Source organism: Schistocerca serialis, chromosome 1 (genome assembly GCF_023864345.2).
Source record: "Schistocerca serialis cubense isolate TAMUIC-IGC-003099 chromosome 1, iqSchSeri2.2, whole genome shotgun sequence".
Taxonomy (NCBI): Eukaryota; Metazoa; Arthropoda; class Insecta; order Orthoptera; family Acrididae; genus Schistocerca; species Schistocerca serialis.
The window spans coordinates 502,223,907-502,236,198 of NC_064638.1; the positions used below are offsets into that span (position 1 = coordinate 502,223,907).

Sequence of the window (12,292 nt, forward strand, 5' to 3'; positions counted from 1 at the left end):
TCTCGAATAATTATTCTGCATGCTGACTCTTCTTCTGGTTTTGTTTCTGAAAGTAAACTTGTATTTACGTGTAAGACAACAGCTGTGAGTACCTTTCGGAAATTAACGCTTTCAGTTTCGTGACGTGATTCACAATTCTTGTCATACCTTGCTTCGAAGTCGGCCATTGCCAGTTATACGAGGGCTGTCCAGAAAGTTAGTTACGATCGGCCGCGAAATGGAAACGACTATGAAAATCCGATAAAGCTTTGCAAAGATGTGTTGGGCAGTGTCTCTAGTATGACTCTAGGTAGAATTATGTCGCTCTTTTCATTCCTGAGCTCTTAGTGAGCGCGTAAAGATGTTATAGAAAATAGTGTCTCCCGCCAAGTACGATGGCCTGATGAGAATTTTCCCCTGAAGCTATGCAACCACCATTACATAACTGTCGTGCGGTTTCTTCTTCAAGACAATTCTCAGCCTCATTCTGCAGGGGCAATGAAGATGTTCCTGCATCGTTTCAATTGGAAATGTTTGGTTACCCACAATAGAACCCGTAATTGTCTCCCACTGAGTTTCATCTCTGCTCAGACAAACCGCTGGCTATGAAGACAACATTTTGGTACAAGTTGGTACAACGCTACGACGAATGTCTGAGTCAGAACGGCGACTACGTAGAGAAGCAGCTGAAAGGTGTGGCTAACTGTTACAAATGAAACATTTCTGATTTTCAGTGTGATTTTCATTTCGCGATCAATCGTAACTTACTTTCTGGACAGCCCTAGTAATTCAACTGTTACAGAGAAAACACCAAGTATAAACACCAGAAAAGCTGATACTTTTTCCTCGCTTGAAAATAAAAATATTAAGCACAGTATTAACCAGACTCGTGCCGATCTCCTGCAGCTAGTAATTTTTTTTACAAGTCACGTGACAGAACGTACAAACTTGACTTCCTTGGACGTGAATAGGGTCACACAGTTTTGCTTTGACCCACGTGTCACTGTCAGTGTAGACCCATGGAATTAATTTGGGCAAAGGGTTAAGGTTATGTGGGAGGAAAAAAAATCAAGATACATTCACTAAACCGCTTGTGCATGAGGCACTAGACAACATCCCGCTGCAGCGTGGGCACAGTCTGTGCGGCGTGCTTTTAAGCTTCAGAAAGAGTAATTTGACAGGGAAGTGATTATAGATATAAGCCTTGAACGCATCATCGTAAATTTACGAACAGTTTTTTCGGAAACAGACTCAAATAAAAGTGACGATGGTATTACGACCCAGACTTTGGAACAAAGTAATAACGTTTCTCAGTTTTAAAGACTCGTGGTTTAAAAATGTGTTTGTGAACATATCAGTTTCATACATAGTAATGAGACCGTCCTAGCCTTTTTGATTAGGACGTTGTATCCCTTGAATTATGCAAACTATAATGTTCAATATATTGCCCAACGAGAAGTTAAACTTCTCCCACCATGTTGTACGCTCTAATAATATGCGAGAATGCAGGCAGATAAATTTGTCAAAACCCGATATTTCCACATGAAAGCCACTGTTATTTTCAAGGAACGAACTGGATAACGCCCTAAAATGACAGTAACTGTTACTTATCGAGATATCGGTGGTTTTCGATGTTATCGATCGTCATTCCCTGGATTTATTCGCAGATGATGGTTAGTTGTTTGCTTGTTCAATGGATTACAAATGCGGTCTCTGACTGTAATATCGAACGAGTTAGTTCACTCTCATAATGCCCATTAACAGCGAAAAATATGACAACTTACTGACCCTTTTTACGACAGTCTTTTCATTAGTCTTTTCTACCACTAATTCTTTTTTACGCAGAGTGATTACTCTCAACTTCAGTCAAACACATCAACACACACATCTTACACACATTTTTAAAAAAGTCTGTTGAGTAGAAGCAGTTGTCAAGCAAATATAATGATTACGGTTTGAGCCTGAAGTTAATTTTGTTGTGTATTAAATTTTTACTTATAATACAGTTCAAATCGCAATAAGTGATAATTATTGCAAACAGTTTCAATGATCTTGTTGTTAGGCAATTGCTATTTTGAGAAAAAATGTACTTCACCTCTTCACAAAGCTATGGAAGCTTTTCTCGCCTCCACCGGCCGGGGTGACCGAACGGTTCTAGGCGCTACAGTCTGGAACCGCGCGACCACTACGGTCGCAGGTTGGAATCCTGCCTCGGACATGGATGTGTGTGATGTCCTTAGGTTAGTTAGCTATAAGTAGTTCTAAGTTCTGGGGGACTGCTGACTTCAGAAGTTAAGTCCTATAGTGCCCTATTTGGTGTGAACTATAGCAGGCGTTGCGAGAGAGGCGTTCTGCGTCGCGGTGAGCTCTGCTGTTGCAGTGTCGGAGCATATTTTCTTGGGAAAGTCAACCAATATATTGGTTTTTCAAACAACCTACGAGAATGCAGCCGCATGACGTCGTCGACAACCGCCGATATTTCATATGTGCGCAACCAATCATCAAGGCAAAATTGCAGCAAGTCAGCGCTGTGCAAGAGCATTTAGTACCTCGATTTTCATAGCAACTCCGGAAAGATAACACACAAGCACGAACACTCTCTGTAAACACTAGCACCACACGAACCGAAGCTGACCTACGTCAGAAGTTATCGATAGTGAAAAATTAATAAGTAACGGGTGAGGTAGCATTAACTCTGTCCCTCTGTTTTTTGACAAGGTAAAGAGCAGGATTCCATGCAGAATTTAAGCAAAAACCTCCAGCCCTATTTACAAGTTTACTTGCTAATTTAATTTCAACTGTTACGTTAATAACACTATACCCATTGCTGGAAGTGCATGCCAGCATCTCTGTGTTGTTGCAGTATATTCCACAGGTTGACGGGTACACAGACAATCTTCAGCAATAGCAGAGTTTCTCGTCCGTTGCAAGCGTGTGTGTATCTTATACACAGTACACCTGTCCTCCACGGTTCTGATAGCCTAGCCAATACAATCTGGCACAACTGCAAGGAATAGGTAGACACCCAACTTATGTGAACCAAGATCATACTCAATGGAACGCAACAGGGTCCTGATCTTAGATGGAGGTCGTAAAACACATTTCACGTCATGTTTACGCAAAATACAACCAGGATGATTTTGCTTTGCTTAATCTTGGTTTGCTTAAAGGTGGTATCTATCTGCTCCTTGCAGTTGTGGCATGTCACACTGAAGAGTCAAAGAACCTGGTACACCTGCCTAATATCGTGTAGGGCTCCCGTGAGCACGCAGAAGCGCCGCAACATGACGGGGCATGGCCTCGACTAATGTCTGAAGTAGTGCTGGAGGGAATTGACACCTTGAATACTGCAGGACCGTCCATAAATCCATAAGAGAACGAGGGGGCAGATATCTCTTCTGCGCAAGTTGCAAGGCATTCCAGATATGCCCCATGACGTTCATGTCTAAGGAGATTGGTGGCCAGCAGAAGTGATTAAACTTACAAGAGTGTTCCTGGAGCCATTCTCTAGCAATTCTGGACGTATGGGGTGCTGCATTGTCCTGCTGGAATTGCCCAAGTCCGTCGGAATGCAAAATAGATATGAATGGATGCAGGTAATCAGACAGGGTGCTTAGGAGGGGGAGGGTCGTTGTTATAACGTGTAGCGCTCCATGTTTACTAACCTATCCGTCTACTATCGATCTGCCACAATTATCGACCTATCGAATCATGAGAGAAAAATATCGCGAAATACATATCTTGCGCTCTTGCTGTAGCAGCCGTGGAGCGTTGCACTGCGAATTTTGTAGAATATGGGTTTGTTGGGTGCACAGGCTGCAAGGACTGCATTTGGATGCAGTCTATGAAAAGTACTTTCTATTGTCCATTGTTTCTCGTAACTGATTTATATGTATGAGTTTTTTTACATGTATTTGTAAGTTCCTTGAAAGTTTAGAAGAAGCTATGTAGATAATTACTCGATTAGGACCCAATTACAGGATACGTCGTTTTTAAATGGTGAAAGAGCAAATATATACAACAGCATGTTCCTCATTCTCGCGTCTGTTGCGTGAAAGAGAGATACTGATTCAGTATGACAGGTAGTTGTCACGTTTGTAAGGCAGTAAGTACTTCGGCAAAAACGTCCAACTAAAACCGCTTTCAGAATTGTGGAATGGGTTGCATAACATCTCGGGAAGAAATGTATTGTGTTTGGTTCGTCACATAAATAGTACAGAGCATTGTTCCCAAATAAGATTTATTACAGATACAGTAATTACCAGTCACAGTAATACGCCATCGCTCTTACACATAGGACAACAGATCACGGAATTCTAAAAGTTCATTCCGGTGGTGTAGGGGAGAATTGTCAACTGATACGGTTTCCTATGTCGATTTTTATCTTCTAGCTTGTAATATTACAATTCAGTGTCTCATATGCAGCATCTGATAAAGAGTATCCGGACACTTTTAATTGGTACTAATATTATTAATATGGGCTGTGTCCACCCTTCACCCTACTGATGGGTTGACTTTGCTGGGGACACTTTCAGTGAAGTGTCAGAATGTCCGTGGATGCAGCCCTTCATTCCTGAAGAACCGAAACCAGAGAAGATGGACACTATGCTCTGGAGCGAATTCGACGTTTTAACTCGTCCCAAAGGTGTTCCATTCGGTTGAAGTCGGGACTCTGTGCACATCTATCCATTTCAGGAATGTTATTCTGCACAAAAGAGTTGCCTCACTGATAGAGAGTTGTGGCAGGTGGCATTGTCATGCTGACACAAACAGTAATCGTCTCCGGACTGTTTACTGTATAAAACATTCTCGGAATTGTGAGCGCGTCAATTCAGGGAAGAACTTCAAGCTTTCGACGATCAACTCATCGTCTTCCTCAGGACCAACTGACTGTCAGAACTGCTGCTCTGGTAGCCGTATAGAGCCCATAGACAGCGCAATTACGCAGTGCTGTCTCAGCATTGTGTAATTACCAAACAATCAGAAGCCTCGATGGGCTATACAGGGTGTTACAAAAAGGTACGGCCGAACTTTCTGGAAACATTCCTCACACACAAATAAAGAAAAGATGTCATGTGGACATGTGTCCGGAAACGCTTAACTTCCATGTTGGAGCTCATTTTAGTTCTCCCATCTACGCTCAATGGAGCACGTTATCATGATTTCATACGGGATACTCTACCTGTGCTGCTAGAACATGTGCCTTTACAAGTACGACACAACATGTGGTTCATGCACCATGGAACCCCTGCACATTTCAGTCGAAGTGTTCGTACGCTTCTCAACAACAGATTCGGTGACCGATGGATTGGAAGAGGCGGACCAATTCCGTGGCCTCCACGCTCTCCTGACCTCAACCCTCTTGACTTTCATGTATGGGGGCATTTGAAAGCTCTTGTCTACGCAACCCCGGTACCAAATGTAGAGACTCTTCATGCTCGTATTATGGACGGCTGTGATACAATACGCCATTCTCCAGGGCGCATCAGGGATTCCATGCAACGGAGGGTGGATGCATGTATCCTCGCTAACGGAGGACATTTTGAACATTCCCTGTAACAAAGTGTTTGAAGTCACGCTGGTACGTTCTGTTGCTGTGTGTTTCCATTCCATGATTAATGTGATTTGAAGAGAAGTAATAAAATTAGCTCTAACATGGAAAGTAAGCGTTTCCGGACACATGTCCACATAACATATTTTCTTTCTTTGTGTGTGAGGAACGTTTCCTGAAAGTTTGGCCGTACCTTTTTGTAACACCCTGTATAAGGCCATCACAGCAGCAGTGTTGACAGTCAATTGCTCCTGACGAAGACGATGGTGGTAATCGTCGAAAACTCATAGTTTCTCTCTGAACTGAAGCGACAAGGAGTCAAATTCAAATGGTTCAAATGGATCTAAGCACTATGGGACTTAACATCTGAGGTCATCAGTCCCCTAGACTGAGAACTACTTAAAACTAACTAACCTAAGGACACCACACACATCCATGCCCGAGGCAGGATTCGAACCTGCGACCGTAGCAGCAGCGCGCTTCCGGACTGAAGCGCCTAGAACCGCTCGGCCACTGTGGCCAACGACTAGAAGTCCGAGAATGTTTCATACAACAGTTCCGTCACGAAAGACTTCTTTCATGTTGCTCTACTGCACACAGACCACAATGTTATAAAATGTGTTCGTATCCGTCTGTGTTTTGAATTTGTTAAGCGTAAAAAGCACATTCTTACCCCGAAAAACAACCCCGTACCATAACACACCTCCTCCGTACTTTACTTTCGGCGCTACACATGATGGCAGGTAACATTCTCCAAGCATTCGCCAAGCCCAAACCCTTCCATCGGATTGCCACAGGGATTCACGTGAACTATCAGTCCAGATCACTTGTTTACAGTCATCCGCTGTCCATGGCATCGCTCTTTACACCACGTCGAGCTTGGCTAGGCACTGACTACACAAATGTGTGGGTTATGAGGAGCTGCTCGACCACTGTATCCCATTCTTTACACTGCTAATGCACAGTCATTACGCTGGCCTGATGTCGTGACAGATTCCTCCGCTGACGTAATGCAGTTTTTACTATAGTTGACACTCGGCAGGGTGGCTGATGGAGCAATCGCAAAGGCATTTCGCATTTACAGTCGCTCCCATCAGTCACTGCGCTGAGTGTCAACTTTCACCCACCCTCCGCAGTGCTTGACGGTCCACGTTCATTGGATAAGCTAGCGCTGGTCTTGGTTTGGCTATTTCTTCACGGTTCCACTACACAATCAGGTCACCACAGTCGACTTAGGCAGCTTTAGAGGATTGAAATGTCCCTTTTGATTTGTTAGTCACGTGACATCCAATGACTAGCCTGTCCTGAGCCACCCAATCTCCTGTTACTGGTTCTCTACCGAAAACACAATAGTGCCCACTCCTTTTATATTGGTGGGATTGCTTCTCGGTTTCTTTTACCATCTATTCCTCAGTTTAGCATTACATAGGGTTGTGCCGATACTTCTGATTAGCTACACTACTGGCCATTAAAATTGCTACACCATGAAGATGACGTGCTGCAGACGTGAAATTTAACCGACAGGAAGAACATGCTGTGATACGCAAATGATTAGCTTTTCAGAGAATTCACACAAGGTTGGCGCCGATGGCGATACCTACAACGTGCTGACATGACGAAAGTTTCCAACCGATTTCTCATCCACAAACAGCAGTTGACCGGTGTTGCCTGGTGAAACGTTGTTGTGATGCCTCGTGCAGGGATGAGAAATGCGTATCATCACATTTCCGATTTTGATAAAGGTCGGATTGTAGCCTATCGCGATTGCGGGTTATCGTATTGCGACAATGCTGCTCGCGTTGCTCGAGATCCAATGACTGAAAGCAGAATATGGAATCGGTGGGTTCAGGAGGGTAATCGGGACGCCGTACTGGATCCCAATGGCCTCGCATCACTAGCAGTCGAGATGAAAGGCATCTTATCCCCATGGCTGTAACGGATCGTGCAGCCACGTCTCGATGCCTGAGTGAACAGATGGGGACGTTTGCAAGGCAAGAACCATCTGCACGGACAGTTCGACGACGTTTGCAGCAGCATGGACTATCAGCTCGGATACCATGGCTGCGGCTACCCTTGAGCTGCATCACATACAGGAGCGCCTCCGATGGTGTACTCAACGACGAACCTAGGTGCACTAATGGCAAAAGGTCATTTTTTCGGATGAATACAGGTTCTGTTTACAGCATCATGATGGTCGCATCCGTGTTTGGCGACATCGCGATTAACGCACATTGGAATCGTGTATTTCTCATCGCCATACTGGCGTATAATGCGGCTTGATGGTATGCTGTGCTATTGGTTACATGTCTCGGTCACCTCTTGTTCGCATTGACGGCACTTTGAACAGTGGACGTTACATTTCAGATGTGCTACGACCCGTGGCTCTACCCTTCATTCGATCCTTGCGAAACCCTACATTTCAGCAGGATAATGCACGACCGCATGTTGCAGGTCCTGTGCGGGCCTTTCTGGATACAGAGAATGTTCGACTGCTGCCCTGGCCAACACATTCTTCAGATCTCTCACCAATTGAAAAGTCTGGTCAATGGTGGCCGAGCAACTGGCTCGTCACAATACGCCAGTCACTACTCTTGATGAACTGTTGTATCGTGTTGAAGCTGCATGGGCCGCTGTACCTGTACACGCCATCCAAGTTGTTTGACTCAATGCCCAGGCGTATCAAGGCCGTTATTACGGCCAGAGGTGGTTGTTCTGGGTACTCATTTCTCAGGATCTATGCACCGAAATTGCGTGAAAATGCAATCACATGTCAGTTCTAGAATAATGTATTTGTCCAATGAATACCCGTTTATCATCTGCATTTCTTCTTGGTATAGCAATTTTAATTGCCGGTAGCGTAGTTTTTTTTTTTTTAATCCCATCATTCCTGGCGGTTGAACTTTCAGCAGCGTTAGCGCACACTACTGAAACCAGTACTGAATAGTCGGAATGGTCTATCGGACGTTTTGCGGCAACATTGCTGTTATGTCTGGACGGTGATTAAGAAATGCAGACGGAGAACGTGGAGCGGCTAGTCTACGTATATGTGTGTGTGTGTGTGTGTGTGTGTGTGTGTGTGTGTTTGTGGTGGGGTGAGGGGGAGAGGTGGAGGATAGAGGTCTGCCGGTGGAGGCAGAGCTAATCGTCGGCTCCATTTGTGAGGAGCGCAGCGCTGGCGCCGTCTGGACCTCGGCTCGCCCGTCGTGGCCTTCCATTAGCCGCCGGAGCAGGTAGAGCGGCTGTGGCGGTGGCGGCGCGGCGCCGCTACAAAGGGAATCACCGCTCGCTGCGGCGCGACGCGCACCACCTGCGCACCTTTTGTGCTAACAGCGCGCACTTTCTGTCAAAGGTTACAGTTCGTAGCCTCATCAGTTGACTGCTCCGTCTAAGACAGGCGACAGCGGTTGGGCACGTACAGTGAGGTGACAGAAGTCACGGAACGCCTTCTAATATCGTGACAGACCACATTTTGCCCGCCGTAGTGCAGCAACTCTACGCGACACGGACTCAATAGGTCGTTGTGAAGAGCCATGCAGAAACACTGAGCCATGCTGCCTCTGTCCATAACGGCGAAAGTGTTGCCGGTGCAGGATTTTGGTCACGAGGTCGCCTATCGATTATGTTCCATAAATATTTGGTGGGATTCATTTCGGCAATGTGGGCGGCAAGACCATTCGCTAGAACTGTTCAGAATGTTCTTCGAAACAGTTGTGGTCAATTGTGATCCAGTGACATTTTTGGGAACACGAACACCATGAATGACTCCAAACACACTAATGGCCATTAAAATTGTTACACCAAGAAGAAATACACATGATAAACGGGTATTCATTGGACAGATATATTACACTAGAACTGACATGTGATTACATTTTCACGCAATTTGAGTGCATAGATCCTGAGAAATCAGTACCCAGAACAACCACTCTGGCCGTAATAACGGCCTTGATGTGCCTGGGCATTGAGTCAAACAGAGCTTGGATGGCGTGAACAGGTACAGCTGCCCATGCAGCTTCAACACGATACCACAGTTCATCAAGACTAGTGACTGGCGTATTGTGACGAGCCAGTTGCTCGGCCACCATTGACCAGACGTTTTCAATTGGTGAGAGATCTGGAGAATGTGCTGGCCAGGGCAGCAGTCGAACATTTTCTGTATCCAGAAAGACCCGTACAGGACCTGCAACATGCGGTCGTGCATCATCCTGCTGAAATGTAGGATTTCGCAGGGATCGAATGAACGGTAGAGCCACGGGTCGTAACACATCTGAAATGTAACGTCCACCGTTCAAAGTGCCGTCAATGCGAACAAGAGGTGACCGAGACGTGTAACCGATGGCACCCCATACCATCACGCCAGGTGATACGCCAGTATGGCGATGACGAATACACGCTTCCAATGTGCGTTCTCCGCGATGTCGCCAAACACGGATGCGACCATCATGATCCTGTAAACAGAACCTGGATTCATCCGAAAACATGACGTTTTGCCATTCGTGCACCTAAGTTCGTCGTTGAGGACACCACCGCAGGCGCTCCTGTCTGTGATGCAGCGTCAAGGGTAACCGCAGGCATGGTCTGCTGCAAACGTTGTCGAACTCTTCGTGCAGATGGTTGTTGTCTTGCAAAGGTTCCCAAGGTTCCCATCTGTTGACTCAGGGATCGAGACGTGGCTGCACGATACGTTACAGCCTTGCGGATAAGATGCCTGTCATCTCGATTGCTACTGATGCGAGGCCGTTGGGATCCAGCACGGCGTTCCGTATAACCCTCCTGAACCCACCGATTCCATATTCTGCTATCAGTCATTGGATCTCGAGCAACGCGAGCAGCATTGTCGCGATACAATAACCCGCAATCGCGATAGGCTACAATCCGACCTTTATTAAAGTCGGAAACGTGATGGTACGCATTTCTACTCCCTGCACGAGGCATCACAACAACGTTTCACCAGGCAACACCTGTCAACTGCTGTTTGTGTATGAGAAATCGGTTTGAAACTTTCGTCATGTCAGCACGTTGTAGGTGTCGCCACCGGCGTGAACTTTGTGTGAATGCTGTGGAAAGCTAATCATTTGGATATAACAGTATCTTCTTTCTGTCGGTTAAATTTCGCGGCTGTAGCACGTCATCTTCATGGTGTAGCAGTTTTAATGGCCAGTAGTGTAGTTTCCAGATAGCCTAACATAACGCTTTCCAATCAATGATCGGTTCAGATGGACCAGAGGACCCAGTCCATTCCATGTAAACGCAGCCAATGGCATTGTGGAGCCACAAAATTTTGCACAGCGCCTTATTGACAACCTGAGTCCAATGCTTCGTGGAGTCTGCGCTGCACTCGAACCCTAGCAAGAGCTCTTGCCAACCGGAATCGCCACTAATCTGACCAGGCCACGGCATTCCAGTCGTCTAGGCTCCAACCACTACGGTCATCAGTCCAGGAAAGTCGCTGCAGGCGACCTCTTGCTGTTGACAGGGGCCCGCGCGTCGGTCGGCTGCTGCCATAGCTCATCAACGCTAAATTTTGCGGCACTATCGTAACGGCTTCATTCGTCTTACGTCCTGCATTATGCACTGATTCCGCGGTTATTTCAAGCAGTTTTGGTTGCCTGTTAGCACTGGCAGCTCTACTGAAATTACAATGAAATCCAGACCTTTAGCTGCTTGCAGACGTTGATAAATATCAACGGGGATAGTTGAAATAAGCTTGCCCCGACCGGGACTCGAACCCGGGACCTCCTGCTTGCATGGCAGACGCTCTAGCCGGCTGAGCCACAGAGGACAAAGACGAGAATCAGACTGCAGGGACTTATCTCTGACACGCTCCCCGTGAGACCCACACTTTCCAACTTTCTGTCCACACACGACATTTGTAGTGCCCCTGCTCACCATGCTCATTACTCGCGGCAGTCAATCTATCGATTCCTTTAAGAGTTCAGGCAATGTGAGCGGATGCAAACTGAAGAAGATCATTGGCCGGTAAGCCTTATCTACATGAATCTGGTATCTGTACAGATACCTACCTTTCGAAGTATGAAACTATAATGAAATCCAGACCTTCAGCTGATTACAGGCGTTAATAAAGATAAACTGTCCCCGTTGATATTTATCAACGCCTGTAAGCAGCTAAAGGTCTGGATTTCATTGCAATTTCATTCTTATAAAGCTGCAAGATCAGCAAAGGTATCTGTTCAGATACTTTGAAAGGTGGTTACACTGAGCCACAGCGCCAGAGATTGCGCCAAAGAGTATTATTCCGCCGCCTCCACTGGCAGTTCTTGTCGAGAAGTCGTAGTAGGCAGTGTTGGTTGAGATGTGGTAGTGGAGAGTTCTTGTCGAGAAGTCGTGGTGGAGAGTGCTTGTTGAGAAGTAGCAGTAGTCAGTCGTTGTTGAGATGTGGTGGTAGTTAGTGCTTTGGAGAGAGGATGTTGATACCTGTACTATTTGAGGCCATGCGGTGTGCAGATGTTTTGATGGGCTAGACACCAGATGCTGTTCGAGTGGAGATATTGTAATGATCAGAGTACTTTTCGTCAAGATATATAAAGGTAAAAGAAAGTTTTCTTATTTTTTATTTCAAATGTGTTAAACAATAATGCCCCTTGGTCACAGGTTCAGTCAACAAAGCATCTGGCTCGTGTTCTTGTATTGAGTGTAATTCTGGTTTTCTTGCGCAATTATAGTATTTCTATTTTTTTTAATTACTTCAGTATAAATGGTATTTAAAATATCTTGTCTTATTGAAGAAGAACCGTGCCAGAT

General features: G+C 45.7%; 1 non-coding gene across 1 annotated transcript; it reads right to left on the reverse strand.

Annotated features, from left to right (window-relative positions):
- Nucleotides 1–11,238: 11,238 nt before the first annotated feature.
- On the reverse strand, nucleotides 11,239–11,312 carry Trnaa-ugc (transfer RNA alanine (anticodon UGC)). Its single transcript has one exon. It is a non-coding gene; the product is annotated as a tRNA-Ala (tRNA).
- Nucleotides 11,313–12,292: the final 980 nt, after the last annotated feature.